Source organism: Pyrgilauda ruficollis, unplaced genomic scaffold (assembly GCF_017590135.1).
Source record: "Pyrgilauda ruficollis isolate IOZ18807 unplaced genomic scaffold, ASM1759013v1 scaffold175, whole genome shotgun sequence".
Classification (NCBI taxonomy): Eukaryota; Metazoa; Chordata; class Aves; order Passeriformes; family Passeridae; genus Pyrgilauda; species Pyrgilauda ruficollis.
This window is the reverse complement of record NW_024516431.1, coordinates 595,305-615,254: the sequence shown is the minus strand read 5'-3', so window position 1 is coordinate 615,254 and position 19,950 is coordinate 595,305. Positions and strand designations below refer to the sequence as shown.

Genomic DNA, 19,950 nt, shown 5'->3' with positions numbered 1-19,950 from the left:
TCAAGAGTACCAGCAATGTCCTAGATTCTTTCAAATGTAAAGACTTCACTCACTGAAAAACTATGTTGCACTGTGTTTACAGTTGTGCAGTTTGGTGGTCCATATTCACTCTCCATTTCTTGGATTTATTTAAGGTAAAGCAGAATATTGTCTTTGCAGTTACCTCAAGGAACAGGTAATGTGAAGTTTAATTTCCCTCAGTTGTGCTTTATTTCTGTTTAATACAGCTGTCCAGTGATAGTTTTCCACATCCTGGGCTGTGTGACTTTTAGCAGAACTGAATCTCTTCCAATTCGTGTTCATGTGCTCAGAAATGTGAGTCACAAATATCCTAATTAAGGGTGCAGATTACTGTGTAATTAATCCTTGAAGGGAACCAGCAAGAAAATTAGATCCTTCACTCTAAACTTAGTTGTAAAAAGTCTGGGAAAATAAATCAATGTTTTTCATGGAATTCTGAAAGTACCTTCTCAGCCCTGGAAGTGGTATTAAGAAAAGGTTGATTTTACTTGACATGGAAAGGCCCACACTGGAGTCCTTCAAAAGCTGATTCAAATAAGAGCAGCTCTTGGGCACTGGGTCTGAAGGAGCAGAAGGTCTGAGCTGCACCTTCCTTGCAGACAGCCCAGTGTATTACTGCTCTCTAGCTGAAGAAACTACTGAGCTGTGCTACCCAAACACCTGTCCAAGTGGTCAGCTGGGATCTCCATCAGAGCAAGACTCTTCTTTTTTAAGCAGAGTGGGCAGTGTTGGCTGTGCGCTCTCAGAAGACCTATTCTGGGAGCAACTGTGCTCCAGGAAGCTGCTGGGCCTTATCAGCACCTGGGAGGGTACAGAGAGCAGATAAAATTTAAACAGCTTGCTGGGAGTTCTGTGGCACTGCTGATAACCTGGCTCAGTATATCAGCTGGGCACAGGTTGGTCTTGTGGAACCTCTTGAAAGGCAGTGACACCAATGCTGGCATCAGTGGTGTGCAGCCATGAAGGGGTAAGTGACATAAATAGTTATTTTAAGATTGCCAAGAGCAAAATCTATCTAATTTCTTTACTGTGAACATGCAGCTGGAACTGAGGGAAGTCAGGCAGTGCAGCAGACAATGCAAAACTGCTAAAATAAAAAATAAAATAATAGTATGCTGTTCCCCTTTTCAATTCTGTATGAAACACAGAATGATTTGGGTTGGAAGGAACTTAAAAGATGATCTAGTTCCAACCCCCTTCCATGGGGAGGGACACCTTCCACTAGACCAGGTTACTCAAAGCCACATCCAGCCTGGCCTTGAACACTTCCAGAGATGGGACATCCACAGCTCTGAGCATCCTGTGCCAGTGCCTCACCACCTTCACAGTAAGTATTGCACTTAACAGCTGTAGAGAAACTGGAGCTATGGATGGCATGGCTAGATAGTCTCCTTGCATAGAGAGTGGAAGAGATTAGCTCCTGCGCCTGTGTTTAGAGTGTGTCCTAACCCTTAGTTTGACCACGAAAGTCAGTGCATTTAAAGCTTTTTTTTTTGTCTTCTTTTCAAAAGAAAAATTATCACCTTATTTGCACATATACATTAAAATATTATTTCATTTAACTTAAACCCAAAAGTTCTCCCTCCCCCCATAAAGAGCCTCCAAATCCTAAAAGTAAAAATTCCATCTTTTTTCTGCTGCTTATTATGAAAAAGATTCCTGATAACACAGCTCCAAGCAGTAGAGAAGTCACATTGCTAATCAAAAAGGGAGTCCTTCATTTAATGCATTTAATCATTATGAAGTCCTCTGCCAGCATCTCTTTAGTAAAAATGCATTTTCCTACAAAGCCTTGTCATGTTCAGCATCCTTACAAGAGCCTTGGAACACCAATGCTTGTCTTGTGTTCTGCTGGCCTTCCTTCTACCCTAAAATAGCTGTTCCTACCCCACTGAACTTTCTATGTACAGAAAAACATTTGATACCAGCTACATTTGAAGAAAATAAACTATATTTAAAGCTATTAGTCAGTATCACAGATAGTTCCTGCCCTCCCCCATCTCCCTGGGATTGTTTGCCCTTTTTAAATGGAGTAGGTTTGGATAGAGTATGTGTGTCTTGCATGCTTGTTCTGAAGGGGCCTCCCACAGATGCTATTTAACATATCCTCTGTTAACTAAAGGAAAGGTCAGTGTATTTTATCTGTTCATCTAGGTGGAATTGTCAAAGTTGATTTGGAGCTGGATTTAAAGACCATTTAAAATTTGGTGGATGCATGCCTGCAGGTGAGTCTGAAAGCAACCACGCTTACACCAACTTCATTTATCCTTTTAAAAAAATAAAATTTTATTGTCCATTATTTAAAATAGACTTCATATAATGCTTTTGGTTTTATTTAGGGTTTATGTTTATTTCTGGAGAGTCAATGTTTAGTCTGCATGTTCTCCCAAAAATTGCAAAATCTTGAATTTCACCACAAAAAAAATCATACAACACAAATGTGGTTTTGAAAAGCAATCCAATTCCTTCTATCCTCTCTCACCTTTTTTATTGGGTGATTCAATATGGATGTTTTTCTTTCCATCTTAAGCCCATAAAGTAGTCGACTGTTTGTGGTGTATGTGTCTATGTGTATATATGCATGCATATATATTTATAGTTGACAGTCAGCCTTGGTTTCAAAATGGTGTGCTTTGCATTTGTACTCAAATACTTTGTTTTGTCACATTCCCCAAGGTTGCCCCAAACGAAGTCATTGTCTGAAGTCATCTCAGAGTTAGCAACATAATCAGTTCCAACCAGTTTGTTTCCATTCCTGATTGCTTACTTTTTCCCATGAGAAAATCTTTTTGGGATAGCATGTTTAGCTTGTGGAAGGGAATGGAAGCTCCATTCCTGCAAAATATGAAGGTTCCCTGACTTGCTATTCTTATTTCATGCTCACCACAACCTATTATAGATGCATGCATGGATTTTTCTGTTTTCTTTCCTGGCAGGTTTCCACTAAAAAAATGGAGGCATTACTTTTGATATATCCTCTGGACTAAAAGTCTCTTGGAATCAATGAAATAAAGCAGGAAGGTGTGTCCCAGCCCTAGATGAAGTTGTGATAATTAGCTTTTGAAGCTTTAAAAGTTGATTGATTTGTTGTTGGGTTTTTTTTTGTTTGGTTTTTTTATTTGGTTTTTTTTTTTTTTTTTTTTTTTTTTGTTTTGTTTTGTTTTGGTTTTTTTGGATTTTTTTTTTTGTCTTTTTTCTTTCCTTTATTTTTCTTGGCTTAGTTTTCTTTCTCCTTTCTTCATCTGTGTTTAGTGACTGGTAAATGACCTGGTGTAAGGCACCACTTAAAGAAAGTTTCTTCTAAATGTCCAGCCTCAGTGCTTCCTGCTGCACTTCAAGTCCCTCACTGTCATACATCTCTTAGTGCCTTTGTGCATCTCGGTGAATCTCTTAGTGCCTTTGAGTGCTCAGTCCCCTTTTCTGAAGGTTGAAAATCTTTCCTAGACCTACAGTGGCTCTTAGTCTATTTGCCCATGTAGCCATTCAGGGTATAGTGCAGGCAGATGGGAAGGGAGTGTTAGGGTTGCATTGGGACTCTCTGCTCACCTTAATGTGTGGTGAGGTCAAGGAAAGGAAAGGGAGAAGAACAACTGTCATAATTCATTAAAATAGAAAACAGTTTGGGTTTTTTGTTTGCTAAAGCTCAGTGAAAAATGGGTTTCTATTAGATAAGGGTAGGTTCTGTTGGGACCATAGAAACCTCACTCTTCCTTCTGGGGTTCTGTTTTACCCCCATATGTCAGGCAGGTTTCTGGAGAATATATGGTCATAAATGGAGTCCCCTCTTGAAAATGCCAACCCCTGGTGCCTGGTGAGCTGTACTGTGTCAAAGAGCTATGCGCCTTTGAGGTGTCCCAGTGGCATTTGGGAGGATACTGTGCCCAAGCTGACTCAGCAGCCTCCCCCTGCTCCAATGTGTACACATCTCTACAGCCTGGTAAAAGAGGCCTCCACATGCTAGATGGTGCCAGGTGGCATCCCCAGAGGTACCCAGTAGAACTGGAGAGCAGCCTTGTGTGTGCCAGTGACCAGCTGCAACCTGCTTTAGCTTTTGCTGTGACCCTTCTGTTGAGGGCTGGCTGCTGGTCTTCTCTGGAAAATAATGTTACTTATTTTGGTTTTGAAACTCCAGTAAATGTGTTGCTGTCTTTTGCACGGTGCTGGGACATGTGGGCTTTTCCAGATGGTTGTGCCTGTACTGTCACAGTAGCTTTTGATTAATGCATCACCTGCATGCCAAATATCTACCTCTTGAAGGTGATATAAGAAAGAAACAAAGATGCAAAATCAATTTGGGATATAGGACATGCCAGGCTGATTTGGTTAGAGTGGATTTATTTATGTCTAATCCCATTGGTGTCAGAATTTCTGCTTTCAGTCTTCACCCCATAAGGAAATTAAAAGTCTTGGCACTCATCAGTGCCAAGAAATAAATAACTGACCAAATGTCTCTCTTCAGACCTGTACCAAGTGAAATTTTGTGCATAATTTTTTTTGTTTGTTTGTTTCATTTGCATATGTGACTGGAACCAGTCCCTGCCAGTGGTACAGCTGAATAGCAGAGAGCCTGTCTTGGTTTGGAAAGACAGTGTCTGTTAAGGAGTGTAGGAGCCTTTCTTGAACTGGAAACTGAAAAAAGATATGGGAGCAGGAATAACAGTTCTTTTATTAGGGAAGAAAATGAAAAAAAAAAAAAAAAGGCAAAAAACAAGCAGTAAATTAAAACAACCCTGACAGAGTCAGTATACAACTTGACACTTTGTGGGTCAGGGTGTTGGTAGTAGTTTAATTGGAATTGTGGCTGCAGTTTTCCTGGAGTAGCAGGTGTGGTTTTGTTGGAGTAGTGATTTTGTAGAAAAGAGTGTAGTCTTTCTTTGAAGATTTAGTGTAAGAAGTAGTTGTTTTTCTGGGAGTCTAGTGGAAATGTTGTTTTGGTGTTTTAAGATCTCAGATTATATCTAGTTGGGAATGTTTGGCTCTTCTATCTGGGCGGAACATCTCACAATGGGATGCTGTAATTCTTATCACTCATGCAGTGACATTCAATGGCTTATTAACAGCAGATGTCTCCTCAGAGGGAGGATTGGTTGTGGAAGAGATAAGGAAAACTGCCCACTTAACAGAAGACAACTGCTATACCTCTAACAGATGGTAAATAGAATACATATTGCTTGGCAATCTAAGACAGAGTCTTACACAAATTGCATGGAATAAGCTCATGCCAGGCAGGGACACAAGGGTGACATGAAGGTTTGACATAGATCAGCCTCTTGAAAATGCTGTGTATGCTGTCAGTCACTGAGAAGGAATAACTGTGCTAAACAGAATCTTTCAAGCTGCTCTTCTCTGCTTTAAGATGCTCTGGCAAATTCTGCAACAGGGACTAAACAAGTTGGAAAAAAATCAACTGGAAAAGAAATCTCTGTGAAACTTTTGAGGTGGTATCGTGGTTTAGAAATGGTACTCCTCAATTTGGTGCCCTCATCCCCAAATCACACACTGCTGTCTCTCACTCCCCCATTTTCCCTTTCGTTTTGGCCAAAATTGGGTATTTTTAACAACATTCTTTTAATGTCCTTTTGATGGATCAGAACAAATGGAAGAAAGCACTCTTCATGTATTACAAAAAAACCAGGTGCATTTCCACTACATTTTGGAAGAGCACTGGGGAAATCTCTCCTCTGGGCATTGGACTGCTATGATTCAGCCCAAGGAACCTGCTTCACATTGCTGCTCAACAGTGCTGCACCCACTCTGTGCAAAGGAGGTGGCACCCATGGGTGGTGGAGGGTACCGAGAATCTCCAAACCCTCTTTCACAAGCTTGTGAAAACATGATTGAATATTGTTCTGCAGCCAACAGGAGGAGCAGGAAACCACTTCTGAATTAGAGCCACTTGTAAAATAGGAGTCATTGAAATAGGAGTCACTGAATTAGGAGTTACTTGTAAAACACTTCTTTGGTCACCTAGTGAAGGGCTTGCAGCACCTCAGGTGTGTTAATTCACCTGGTTCCTTACAAACCCCAAGGGGAATGGATAATCATCCTCTCTTTCTTGGAGAACAGCAGAGTGAAACATGAGAGGTAAAATGCTTTAATGATGACAGTCAGACCCTGCCAGCATTTTGCAGTCAGAAAGTGGTGGCTCCTGGAGGGCTGCCAGGAGTTTCTCAGAGACAGGCAGGAGACTGTGTGTGCTCTGCAGGGCATGTGCAGTGAGCTGACAGCATCCAGGAGCCTTTAGTGTGCCAGCAGGCAGACTGCACATTAGCTGGGTCTGGAAGCCTGTGGTGGTGCAGGCCAAGGAACTTTGAGCCAGCTTACAGGGCTTTGCCAGGTTGAATCCATAATGGAGGTAACACATGAATTCTGCTTGAGGGCTATCTCTGCTTGCTGCTCCACCGTGCTGTGAGGAGCTTGGGTTGGTGCTTACAGGTGTGATTATTTGTCTTGTCCTTGGCTTTTTGGGTACAGAGCCTTTAGCTTCTCTTCCCTTGCAGTACAGACTGCAGTTGTCTCCCTTCCTGAAGGGAGACATGTGATAACCATGTGTTACCACCACAGACAGTCAGTGTTGACCCACAGCTGCAGTGGTGGCAAAACTGCATTTCATTCCTATGAGGGGAAGGGCAAAAGGCTCATTCAGGATTTAATGTTGTCTTCGGGAACAGAAATCAGAATGGCTTCTCTGCAGGGCATCCTGTCTCCCTAACTTTACTGCAGCCCAAACAATCTGCCCTCATAAACAGATAGGATTTAAGAGACATGAATGTATGATAGCCCTCATTTTGTGTATAGCTGAGCAGCAGACTTGTCCAGGTCTTAGGCATTAGGAAAGCCTTTCTAAGTGATAAAGGGGGAATGATAAAATCATTTATGTTAGAGAAAAAATCTCTGAGATTGAGTCCAACCTGTGACCAAACACGACCTTCTTAAGTAGACAATGGTATCGAGTGCCACATCCAGTTGTTTCTTGAACGTGTCCAGGATCAGTAACTCCTCCACTTCCCTGGATAATTCATTCCAGTGTTTAACAACCCTTTCTGTGAAGAAATCCTTCCTAATGTCCAACCTGAACCTCTTCTGGCACAGCTTGAGGTCATTTCCTCGTGTCTTGTCACTTGTTACCTGGGAGAAGAGACCAGCCCCCACTTGGCTACAACCTCCTTTCAGGGAGTTGTAGAGAGTAATGAGGTCACCCCTGGGCCTCCTTGAGAAGGTGGACAAGGCTGTGCAGACATCAGGAGAGGCTTTGCTGGTGGAGATTTTTAAGGACAAGTTGGGCAAACCTTGTGTAGCAGAGTAGTGGATCCTGCCTTAGAGCAGGGATTAAAATTGAATGGTTAATCACAGTCTTTTCCACCCCCTTGTTGTGTTGTTTTGGTGGTTTTGTTGTTGTTGTTGTTGTTTTTTTTTTTTTTTTTTTTTTTTTTTTTTTTTTTTTTTTTTTTTTTTTTTTTTTTTTTTATTCCTACTTTACTCTGTAAATTCTTTCTAGAAGTGCAGAAAAGTGTTCAGAACATTTTAGCCCGTGGGTTCAGGCACTTGCATAATAAGATCTGGCATTTTAAATCATTAACAACAAATGCTAATTCCTGCCTGTTGTGCAATAGATAACTTTGGATATAAAAAATAGCAGGCTAAAGAAATTTAGATTGTTCTTGAACTCTCCCTGCACCTTCTGAGAAAAACAAAACGAACAAAGTAAACAAAATCTAGATTGTATGCAATCTGTGGGCACATTGACAAGCTGAATTGGCCTCACATATCCAGTGAGCACAACAAACCTGTGTGGCTTCTCTTCAATTAATATTTGTACTTGTCAGAGCTCACAGTGCAATATGGTGTATTTTAACCTTCAGTTTTCACTGAAAATTGCTTTTAGGGTGACTTATTTGGTCCTTCTTTTGATTACTGACATGTTCCACATTTCAGTAGCTCTTGTTTGAATACACATAGCCTTAATCACTGGCCTTTTTTTACTTATCTCCTTTAAACTGTGAAAGTTAAGGGTTTGTAAGCCCTAAAAATGCATATATCCAACATCTCCAAGACCTAGAGCTGAAACTGAAAAATCATTTCACCTGAGTGAGTAGGATTTGACTTGAGATCCCAGTGTGCTACAGATGATCTTTGTCTTTCCCTTTCTTCAAGATGTTTTTGTGGAACTGTAGGGGTTTGTCTTGCATCCTTCAGAGCTCTGATTTTTTTTTTTTTTTTTTTTTTTTTTGTCTGAGCTGACGAGCCTGATAAATTCACCACACAAGAGCATCCCTGTTTGTGTTACCATGTTATTTATATACAGAAATGCAGCACTGGAAACAGCACTTCTGCTGTGAGACGTGTTCCCGCTGAAGTCTGCATCCAAGAAGTCCTGATGTGGTCTGCTGCCATGTACATACTCACTAAGATGTCTGTAAGACTAAATGAGAACTCTGTCTATAAAGGGGCTCAATGCAACTAAACCAAACCCTCTATTTTTGATCATCTTACAAAACTCATATGTTTCTTCCAGATAAAAGAATTCAGCATGACCTCTAGTCTGTCTTAGGACTGCACATGAACTTTAAGCTCCAATAGTTGCAACAAACTGTTGGTTTCCAGGAAAGGGAATCATTAATTTGAAAGACTGACATCCGTTGAATCCCGAAGGACAGATCCAGCTGGGGATCCTTCACTCATGCCTGAAGGAGCTTTGCATTTGGCAACATGGTGTCCTAAATCTGTGCTAGCTCTACAGTTGTCAGCAAACTGTTCTCCTACTCCTATCCTTTTCCAGATGTTCAAGAAGTAAAGCTGTATTTTACTCTTACTGTCAGCTGTTTGATAATGCTGCTGCTTTTTAAATAAATACAAAAGTTAGGATCTTAAATCATAGATAAATATAAACATTCTTTAAACCCACATTCGAATAGAGTTTCTGTTGCTCACCTGTCAGGGCTCTGTTGCTGTTACTGGAGCTCAGATCACCCCTGGCTGAATGTTTCAGGGAACTTTCCTCCCCTTGCTGTTTAGGTGGTTTGGTAATACTGAAAAATACAACTCTTTTGGTTGGGATCTTAAGAAAGATTCTTTCTCTCTGTCTCATTCCCATATCCCTTCTGAGTTGTGGTTTGCATCATGTTGACCTCTGGAAAAATATTACTCATATACAGATCCTGTGACTGGCCAACTTTATTTATTCTTTCTTCTCATGCCGCCAAGTGATATACTGATGTTTGATCTTCAGGTTTTCTTTACAACATATGCTTACTCCATCTAATAGAACAACAGTCCTGAAATTATTATGAATTATATTTTAGACCATATGTTTTATCTGGTTGGCGGAGTAAGGAAACAGAAGGAATGTGACAGGGAATGCAGTTCTTGTTTACTGTACTTTCTCTAATAGACCAATGTAACTAGAACGCACTTAGATTAGATGAGAGGGAGGGGATGATTTTGCTTTCTTCTCTGCGCAATTATAGCTTGGACATTGACCTGAAAAACTTTTATCAAGCAGAAGGAATGCTGTAAAACAGCTGTTGAAAGTGACTTAGACATGAGCACCATTATCTGTATTGGGATAGTCTTTATTCATTTGCTTTCCTCACCACCTGTCTGCTCTCCCTTTGCTAACCTGTCCTTGTGAGTTTACTTTGCCTTTACTCAGCAGTGTTCATGAGGTGGTTCCTTGCCCTGGCTCTCTTTCCTAATAACACTCATTATTTGCTTTCTTAACCTATTAGAATTGTATAGAAATAATATTATCCTGTCATTTTTACCATTGAAAATTAATTAATATATGGGATCAGTTTTCCAAATAACTTCATAAAATGGTATGCTATTTGAAAATAGGACTGTAACACAGATATTCAAATTCTCATTTTTCATAGTCTCACTTTTTATACTTTTTAGACTTTCTAAAGCTGTAATGACAGCTTCATTCTTTGATCTGAATAAGCAGCTCAGACCTTGTGCAAATGAATAGTGTTTCCACGAAGTGTTTGTATTTACAATGTATTTAATGTATAGGAGCTCAAACCGGCCGAAATGCTGAGAAGTTTGTTTAAATGAGATTTATTTTTTTTAATGGTGTGTGTGCAGCCACAAAAAACCCCCAGACAAAGCAAAACAATTCTGAGACAAGAGTAACACACTTAAAAGAAAAGATGATTAAAGGTATGTCTATTGAAGGCAACAATTACCAGATTCCGTCTATGCAGGTTTTTGTATTTGATAGTTAAGTATCTTGAAAAGTCTGTTATAATAGAGATAATTGTATTGGAAGAGTGGTAGTGCACATTTTATCTATCTCTTTCCTTGCTGTAGGTGCATGATGGAAATTAGGATTTCCCTAAATTCTCCTGAATTTCCTCTTTGCAGTGTCTATAGAAAAGCCAATTCTCTCATTTGCTCTTTGTTTTGGTAATGGTTATTTCTTCATTTATCTGTTAGTGAAAGTAGACAGGAAGTATTTTATGTGCAGGTACCTATAGATCACAGGACTGGCATAGTCATTTAGAGGAGAGTGGTGGGGGGAAATGGATAAGACTTTTGTTTAGACAGGGATTCTCTTCCTAGCTCTGCCTAACATGACCCTGTGCAACCCTTCTGAGCCTCCTGTATTTTATCTCTGACATGGGTGGACTGATACTTGCTTTCCTCATAAAGTAGGAAGATGGAACTGTGCTTAGTAATTATCTATCTGAAGTATCAGCATCATTAGGCATGATCAGGGCAGAAGTAAAAACAGCACTCTTGGGTCTCCTCCAAGCTTTCTCTGGTTGGTGAGGCACTCCAGTAATCCCAGCTGTTCTTCCTGTAAGTGCCAGTTTTACTCAGTTGTTTCTATAAACGATGGAGGAGGGACAGTGGGTTCAAGAAAAATGCATGGGATGGGTAGGTAAAATCTCTAGAAATGCTAAAAAAACATATGAAAAGAGAGACCCTTCTTTCTTCTGCAAGTGGATCTTACAGCAGTGCCACACCACCTCTTAAATCCTGATGTACTCTCTTCTTACCAAAATCTGAATTATTTCTACAAACCCCAGAAATATTACAGATTTTTAAAGAATCATATGATCATTTAGCTTGGAAAATTTATTTAAGATCATCAAGTCCAGCCATAAGTTACACTGTTGCAACTCTAATTTTTACTGCCCTTGATTCTAAAAGTAGATGCAGGCCAATGTTAAAGGGTGATATGTCTCCTAAAATATGCATACATGTTTTGCGTTTACTCTGGGAAAGAACACTGAATTAAACTGAGGCTGACTGATCAATGTAAATACCAAGAGGTCAAAGGAGGAATTTTTTTATTTACTGGCAATTTTGAAAAAACCAAAATCTCCAATTCCATAGTTCCTTTTTTTTGGTATCACAGATAGCAAGCATCTTGAGACTTCAGCCTGAACACAATGGGAATATCAGCATGAAATATATTACTATTTCAAGTGTTTATATTTTTGGCTTAATCTAAAATATTCACAGAGTTAAGATGTAATTTGGTGGAGTCCCATGTATAAACATTTTTCTGCTGTCTGCAGAAATGCAGTCTGCATTTATCCTAAGCTTTAGTGTTTCTCATTGGTTTTAGTGTGTAGGGGAAACTGTAAAAAAAAAAAAAAAACAAATTGACAAACCCAAGCAACTTTTTAGTTCCCCTCAGGCTAGCTCTGTTTATGAGCTTGCTTTGAATTTCATTGCACTGTGTTTATGTCCAAATTTTCTCAGTTCCTTTTGAGTGGCAGTTTTCCCTGGCTTGGATAGGTCTTTCATACCAAAAAAGGCAAAAAGAACATAGATTAAAGTTGAAGGTGTGATATTTAAACCTCTTTAAATCATAACCATTTGTTGTCAAAATTTTTTCAGTCTAACAGCTTTGTTAGGGTCTAGGGTAAACAATCACTAGAAATGAGAAAAATGTAATTCAATCAGAGCAGATTAATTGCATGCATTATTACCACAAAGATATGTATATGTATCCTCAATATGCCATGCACAGGAAAGCTTACGTGGGATTTCATGTACTGCATTTGCAGCAAGAGCTCAATTTTGGTTGCTTGAAGGTCCTCTTCCCTGCCCTGGTCTTCTATCTTATCATCCACCCAGCCCTGGGTCTCTGATATTTTGACGCCTGCGGGGTCTCAGGTTGAACCCAGTTAATTAACCCATATGTTGTTGTTTATTTCAATAAAAATACCAGATTACTTACAAAGAAATTAAGCAATTTTCAACCTCTGAGCACAGCCTCGTGGGACAGGCAAGGACAGCTGTAAAGTTCTTATTTTTTAAGAAGTTCTGGTTAATGTCAGCTGAGAAAGCACTCAGTAAACAAATGAATAATTGATTGCTCAGCTTTCAAATAGCTACTGCGTTTCTGAGCTCACATGACTCATTTGTGAACCATTCCTGTCATCCTAATGCCATAACATTGGAGAAATGATGATTGTTTCTTGGAGGATTCTTCTGTGGACATAGTTGCCAAGACCAAAGCTGTAATGGTTTGTTATTATGACCTTTGTTATTCCATTAGGCTCAATGGCTTTAAAAAAATGATGTGTGCATACTTTAGGAAAGTTTTTACCCTTTACATTGACCTGACATCATAGTTTACACTACAAAATGTATTAATGACAAAGTAGTGTTTTCATGTCAGGAGGACAAATTCTAACTATAATCTGCCCTTAGTCATCATAAATACAAATGTATTGGTAAAACAGACCTTGTTAATGCAGCCAAGACAAATGCTAGGCCATATTTCAAATGAATTTGAAGCACCAGTCTCTACACTCCATATTTTTTTTGTGTAGCTTCAAATACATTATTGTCAAAGCACTGTTAACATGGTTTTCCACGGGGTATTGTAGAGCAGTAATGGCCCATCAGATGCAAACAATCTAGGCTGTTTTTTCTTGATTACTTGAAGATGTGTAAATGTCTTTGAGGATATGGAAGGGCATAGGGAGCATTCAATTAATATTGTTTTGATGATTTTTCAATACTTGAAAAATCAGCTGTAAAAAAAACTTGTGATCTGACAGTACTTGCAAATTGCCTTGTCCAGTAAAGAGTTTAATTTATAATAAATTCTGTACATTATAGTTAACTGAAGTACACCCTATCCAGTATCCATTGCAGTGATGATATAAAGCAGGTTTGCTGTTGCTCTAGAACTTTGAGACTAATACAGTGACCACAAGTGCTCCATTCTGGTTTTGCTTCCATAAGTTAATTAACTGTATGTGAAAAGGTTGTCTTTGTTCCTTGGCTGATACCCTTTCTTGGACACGTGGGTCTCTCAGGGCAGAATGGAACTCTAGAAGAAGCTGCAAAGCAGAATGGCTCCCTGTTTTTTTCCAGCTCCCTTTCATATTTCCTAGCTGGTGTTTGAATAGCTGCATAGACCTGTCCTGAGAGGTCCGAAGGAAATGTATAAGAAACTCTTGGCCTTTTTTTTTCCCAATGCCTTTGTGGAGGAGAACTGCCTGTCACTGTACTCTGACACCAGCGTGCTACCAACATCATGGGATCTTCCCTCGTGGAGCCTTTGCTGTCAGGCTTTCGTGCAGAGAAAGGAAATACTGAACTTTCAAAACTCTTCCATAGATTTACAAGGAAGCAGAATTGAGTCAAATTTGGTTATGTGTGGGTTCAGATAAAGGGAACTTTCTCCACACTGCTTGAGTTTACAGGAGAAATGCACCAGAAGATCTCCCCTCTTGTTGACTCCTGTTAACAGTGGTACTGGAGAAATGTTTCTTTCACTCAGAATGACACTGCACTAAGGCAAGTTTGCAAATATCTGTCCTATTCACATTGTAAGCTGAGGAACAGGTATTTACTGCTACAAAAAGTGATGAAGAATTTTTGATGTCAGGGAGCAAGAAGAGACTTAGCATAGCATCTCTCTGCAAGATGGAAACATCCATTGCATATTATCCCATGCATATGGATAAGTACATATTTAAAGATTAATCTCTCGGTTTTAGACCTAAATCCTTATGGAAAACAGTATGTAGCTTAGGAATCCTGGATGCAAAATTATCATTCTTCTTCTGCTCAGTGCTGTTTAACTGCTGAATTAATCAAGTACAATTGCTTAAGGCCCTAGAGGGAAGGATGTAATAAATCTTGGGAATATTTGTTCTGGTTTTTGGCTGGGAGAAACTGTGTAACATTAAATCAGATGTTATAAACATTTGCAATGGCACATTTTCCTTGCTTGGGGCATTGTGGCATGAGTCTTGAGAAACTAAAGAGGGTATGTCCTGAGGACTGGATGCGTTTATTCTAATTTTTTATAGCTGACAGCGTTGCTTTGCACGGGTTGGGAAGGGACTGGCTGCTGAGGAGCTACACGCTGTGCATCCCACACTTTCGGGTAGAGGGCGGTCGGGTACCACACACGGGGCTAGGAGCCCAGCTCCAGGCTGAGCATGCTGCTCCGGCCTGGCAATGGAGAACATCCCCCATCCCCAGATAAACTTTCCTGAGGTGAAGAAAAAGAGAGATGGATTCATGTACCCAGACTCTGATATTGCTCTGGAGCGACAATTTGCTGACAGGACATGGAGCTTCTTTGCACTGGGAGCAGGAGCTGCAGACATGCAGCAACCAGTTGAAAAAACTATCCTGGCTGAAATAGGAATCTTCTTAAGTTTAAAATGGAGCTGCCTTGAGTTGTTTTCCTCCTTGCAGTGGGGGACAGTCCCAGCGCACTGAGCAGAGTGTGCTATTCTCATGCACAGCATGTCCTGCCCATGGGACATCAAAGCAAAGCAAGAAGGCAGAGCCTCTTTCCCTGGAAAAGATAAGTGCCTGCCATTCCAGCAAAAGGAGCTTTGTCTCACTTTAGGGGACAATGTCCTGAGGCATTTTTTCCATCTAAATTACAAATACCTGAACAGGGTGGTTGTACCATGCTTGTTCACTGAATGCTTTGCTCTGAACCCTTCAGAGCTGTTTAGAACCTTTGGAAGATATAAATGGTGTCAGCCTGGATAAGGAGCCACAGCTGGACTCCACTCATGCCAGGGAGTGAAGGGTGAGCTGAAGTTTCTGGGTTTGAGCCCTGAAGAAGAGCCAGCCCTGCTCCTTGTTCTAGCCAGGGATGGGTGAGAAAATGCTGCTTCTGCCTCTTGTGCCCCAGCCGTCCTCTGCAAGAGCTGTTTGGTGATTTGCTGGGTGAAGCAGTCGGAGGGGCTGTGATTACTGCATCATCCCAGTAGTTTGTGGCCCTATACTGGGCACAAGAGCTGGGCTGTTCCACAGGGAATAATAAGCCCCTGTGGTATCAGGTCTTCTTCTTGCTCAGGCATTTGAGAGCCTCTGGGTGATGGGAGTATGCAGCTGCTTGAGTTACTGGAAAGGATCTCTTTGGAAATGAGCTGAAGCTGCATGGTAGAATTGGAGCTCAAAGGAAGGCAGAAGACAAAAGGCAACCCAGGAGCAAATGTCTGCTGCCGAGGCTGAGAACCTAATGTTCATTCATTCCCTTGGACTGTAAAAGTGGTCCCCCAGCAGGGGACCAGTGGGGACCACCTTGCTTGCACCAGTATTAAATCTGGTCCCATGTCACTCAGCTTCTGTGGGCTTCCCAGACCTTCCCAGTAGAACCTGCACAGCTGCTGGGCAGTACATCACAGACAAATCAGGACCTGCTTTAAGAATGCAGCTGAAAGCATAAAGGATGCAGGATAAAAGTGTGTCAGCAAAGGGGGCTGAGGGTTTTCTGCTTCACATCTTGCAGTGGCTGCACTGTAAAGCAGATCCCCAGAGCTGCACAGGGCAGGAGCCGTCTTCCGCAGCAGCCTTGCAGACACCCCAACCAGCTGGCTGCTTCCCAGCTGGTGTTGGAAGTCTCCTTAGGAAAGTGTTCCCTGCTGAGAGGCTTTTACTCATCCAAGGGATATTTTTGTCATTTTCCATTGGGTTGATGAAAGCACAACTTGTGAGAATCAGAACATGCTTGGGCAGTGGGGGACCTTTCCCTCTCTGGGAGCAGTGTCTGGGTGGGAGCTGCAATAGTGAAATGCTGCAGGGTTTGCGTATCATGGCCTTAAATCCAAACAAATTCCCAGCTGTCATGCTGGCAGTGCTGGGGATGTTGCTGGTGCTGGTGCCCATGAGCACAGTGCCTCCATTTCTCTGCTCCCTGGCTCCTGCCTTTCCCATGCCACTGCACCACACCTGTGCCTCTGTCCCAGCAGCCCAATGTCATACCGGCTTTGTTTGCAACAGCTGTACAGAGCAGCAAGGCCACACCATAAAATATGACCAGTTTTTATCAGAACAATTTCCTGGGAAGTTTTTTTCTTTCTTTTCTGTTCTATTTGTTTTTCTCCTTCTGTAATGTAATTTTAGGTTTTAAGAGGGGAAGGAAAATAATAAATAGTCTAGAGAAAATAGATTAGTGGGGCAGTGTCTTAGGACACTGGAACAAAGGGGCATTCAATGAAATTAGAAAGTGGTAAATTCAGATCAGAGGAAGTTTTTTTAATATGAGGTGGTTCCAGGCTGAGGATCTCATTACCTCCGGAGATAGAAAAGGCCAGCAGTGTGGTGTGTTTTCAGAGGGTTGAAATTTGGATGGGCAGCAGGAATGCTGAGAGTTACCAAAGTCAAGAGACGGTGCATGGTGTTAATTGGGTAGAAATACTAAGCTTTCAGGCAAAAGATGACCTCTGTTTATCACAAGCTAGGATGTGCAGTGGAACAGCTTATTTCAGTGCTTGGTGGGACTTCAGAAACAGATCTGAACATCCCCAGAACAAAACAGTGATGCAGAGAAGCTCATTCAGGGAGCCTGCAGCAGCACCAGAATATGACTTCAGAATAAGCCACAGGGCCACCCTTCCTCTCACAGACTCAGGCTTTTAGAGCTTCTTATGTGAGCAGGGCTTGGACACAGACACTCTGGACTTGTTTCTAGTGAGAAATTGTGACTGTCAAGAAACTTGGGTTTTATTCCTCTGCTTCAATGCTGTTGTAAAAATAAATGTCTTTAGAGATATTCATAAAAGTTAATGGAAGTCTTGAATAGAGCTTTTTTTCCCTCCTACTGATCTAACAAAATGTATTGCTTTTTCTCCCAAGTATTTTTATATTAGCAGGCAGCAGCTGCTGCTGGATGAGAGCTGTTCTAGTGCTATAAAATTACTCCAGATGGAGACCCTCTTACTGGTCACTGACTTCAGGCTCAAGCAAAGCTGAAATGTAATGCTTGTCCTGATGGTCACCATCCTCAGCCAGGAAATATGGGAATATGTTTGGCTCAGGGAACAGTGGTGATCTCCCCTTACAATGTCTGATTTATTGGATGTCTGCTAAAATAATAGTTTTGGAATAATTTTTAGATTTTCTTTAAGAAAAGGAAGAAAATGAATTAAATGGGACTGATGCTCTAGTCTTGACAGGCATAGCACAGGAATCACTCCCCACAGGTCTGGCGTTAACAGTCATACTGAATGTCTGGATCCAGTGCTCATGGCAGATCATTTTTCCATCTGCTTGGGAAAGTCAAGGCCGCTCTCTCCCAACAGCTCACATGGAGATGCAGCCAAAGTTTCTTACTGGCAGGCTAAGCCAGCAAGAGCTGTGGATGCCCACCACCATCAGGACCAAATGCTATAAAAAACCCCTAAAAATAGAATACTTGTGTGGTGCTCACTGTGCAGGGAAGGGAAAAAACATTTTTTTCCAGTGTGCAGAGGTACATCACTGCTGTGGTGGCAGTGAGGTGACCAGCTGAGCAAATCCAGGGTGAGCTCGGTCCTACTCCGGACATCTCTGCAGATCACCTGGTGTCCAGACATGCTGCTGCAGAAGCAGGAGGGCATGCAGTCTGGAAAGATTATACCACTGCTAGAATATGCAGCAGCAGTAGTGGAATAAAGATTTTCTGTGCCTTAGTGCTGAAATGCTTCAGGATTTACCTATCAAGCTCTGAAATCCAAGCAAAGTAAATCCTGGCTCTGGTGAAGCACTGAACAAATGCTCCCTCTTGTTCCTTCTGGTATGGAAGAGGCAAAGGAAGTTATCTATTAGCTTGTCTAAGCTAAGCTGTATAATAAAAGAGTCTTTGCATCAAGCTCCCCTTTTGTTCTTGCAGAGAACCCACCCTTTCTGACCTATGAGACAATTTGTGCACATTTCAAATTTTCTTTAGAAATGGCTTGCACTGAGAAAAACTTTTATTCCCTTTCTCTGTAGTCTGCCAGGTTTTCTGCTCTTTTCTAAGTGACCCACACTCTTAACAGCTTGTCCTGGCTGCTGTGCTATTCTTCCGCACACATGTGCTATCAGCACTATTGTTGCTGAGCTGTTTGTCTTTTGATTGCAAGTGGCTGGAAGATTAAGCCTCAGGGAGCCCCATTACTTTCTCATGGGTTTTCCTCTCCTCCAGCAGCTCAGCCTGGCAGGTGACTTTGCCATTGTTGTTCTTCTGGGGCTACGTAGGCATGTGGGAAGTTCACAGGGGAGATTTTCTGCATTTTCCTTCCCTGCCGATGGATCTGAAAACACTCTGTCAAAGCCAAGGGCTTGACTTTCCTGTAGTCCTCATGGCAGCACGTGAGTCAGCTGTACACCATGGTTTTCCCCAAGAAAACTTGGAGATTTCAAGGAGGGGAATTGTAATCCATTGTTGGATGCGGGTTCAGTCGGGTTTCCTTCTCCACTGAAAACAGCCAACAGGAAAGCAATTACAGGAGCAGATGTGACTTGTGACGTAAATGTTACTTCTGGCCCTTTTGTGCCTTTTTTTTTTTTTTTTTTTTTTTTTTTTTTTTTTTTTTTTTTTTTTTTTTGCTTAATCCAATAGGACGATTCCAAAGCAAGTCAGCTGGTATGTGAGGCACATGGACCTATGGTGGTGATTTCAAGCTTTTCCTTGGCTCAGTCAGATCCAGGGACAATTTACAATACCTTATCAACTACTTTTTAAAATAAAATCAGCAAGTAAGAGGAATTTTTGGAGCAACTTCAATATGTGCAACCTTGTAATTGCCTTCATGAATCCCACTGCTCTGTCCACTGACTGATGTCTCTGTTGTGAGCAAGGTATTGAAGTGTTGCTTTTAATCCCTTTGTAGTAATAAATCTGTGTTTTCCAGCTCATATTTCTTCTCGAGACAAGTTAAATCCATAGCCTGAAGTCTGGAAATAAGGCTGGTGTTAACTATTTAGGTCTTTTAAATCACCTCATTTTTAAGGACATCACATAATTTCTGCTGTATCAGATTGTCATGGTTTGAGGTTGGCACAATGCCAGTGCCTTCATGAAAATACACTTTCTCTAGTGGCTTCTGTGAGATGTGATCAAGAATAGAGCAAAGCAGGCTCTAACTTAGGAATAAGGAAAACAAACTTTATTTACTACAACATCTAAAAAGGAACAGACACAAAACTAAGAAGGAAAACCCTGAAAATACATTCCTCCTCCTCCCCCTATTTCCTCCACAGCATGAAATGAAATCGTAGATTTATACCCTGTCACCATCTCTCAGATAATAAATTTTCAGTTCATCATTACTCCTCAAATAATCAACCTTCAAGTTCATCAGGGAGAGAGGAGTCCCCTCTTGCACCATAGGCTTTTTCCAGAAACACAATTGAAACCTCTTGTGTTTCTATGTCACTCGTGGCACTGCCCGGAGATCATCTGTCTTCATGACTTCTCTCTCTGTCCAGTGCTCTCACCACTGCACATGGACCAGGACTGCTTTTAGGGTTCTTCGTTTAAGGATGCTCTACTCAGTTCTAAATGCAGCAGTCTCTCAACTTTGGGACACCAGTCCCTCCCAAATTTATTCTCTGGGGCCAAGGGGCCTCGTGAACAGAGATCTTCTTCTTCACTGAAGACAGAGGGCATCCCACACTTTCCTCAGCCGTCTCTGTTCACTCCACTGTTTACTGCACTCTCTTTGCCTTCAAGGCATTGTCTCC

General features: G+C 41.3%; 1 long non-coding RNA gene across 3 annotated transcripts; it reads left to right on the top strand.

Moving 5' to 3' along the window:
* The first annotated feature begins 802 nt into the window (after positions 1-802).
* On the top strand, positions 803-8,927 carry LOC121351842. Of its 3 annotated transcripts, XR_005954848.1 has the most exons (4): positions 803-988; positions 2,176-2,246; positions 2,958-3,042; positions 8,327-8,927. It is a non-coding gene; the product is annotated as an uncharacterized LOC121351842 (long non-coding RNA). The 3 variants fall into 3 exon arrangements; XR_005954847.1 differs by lacking the exon at positions 8,327-8,927 and having other exon boundaries at positions 846-988; positions 2,958-7,474; XR_005954849.1 differs by lacking the exons at positions 803-988; positions 8,327-8,927 and adding an exon at positions 1,302-1,348 and having other exon boundaries at positions 2,958-7,474.
* Positions 8,928-19,950: the final 11,023 nt, after the last annotated feature.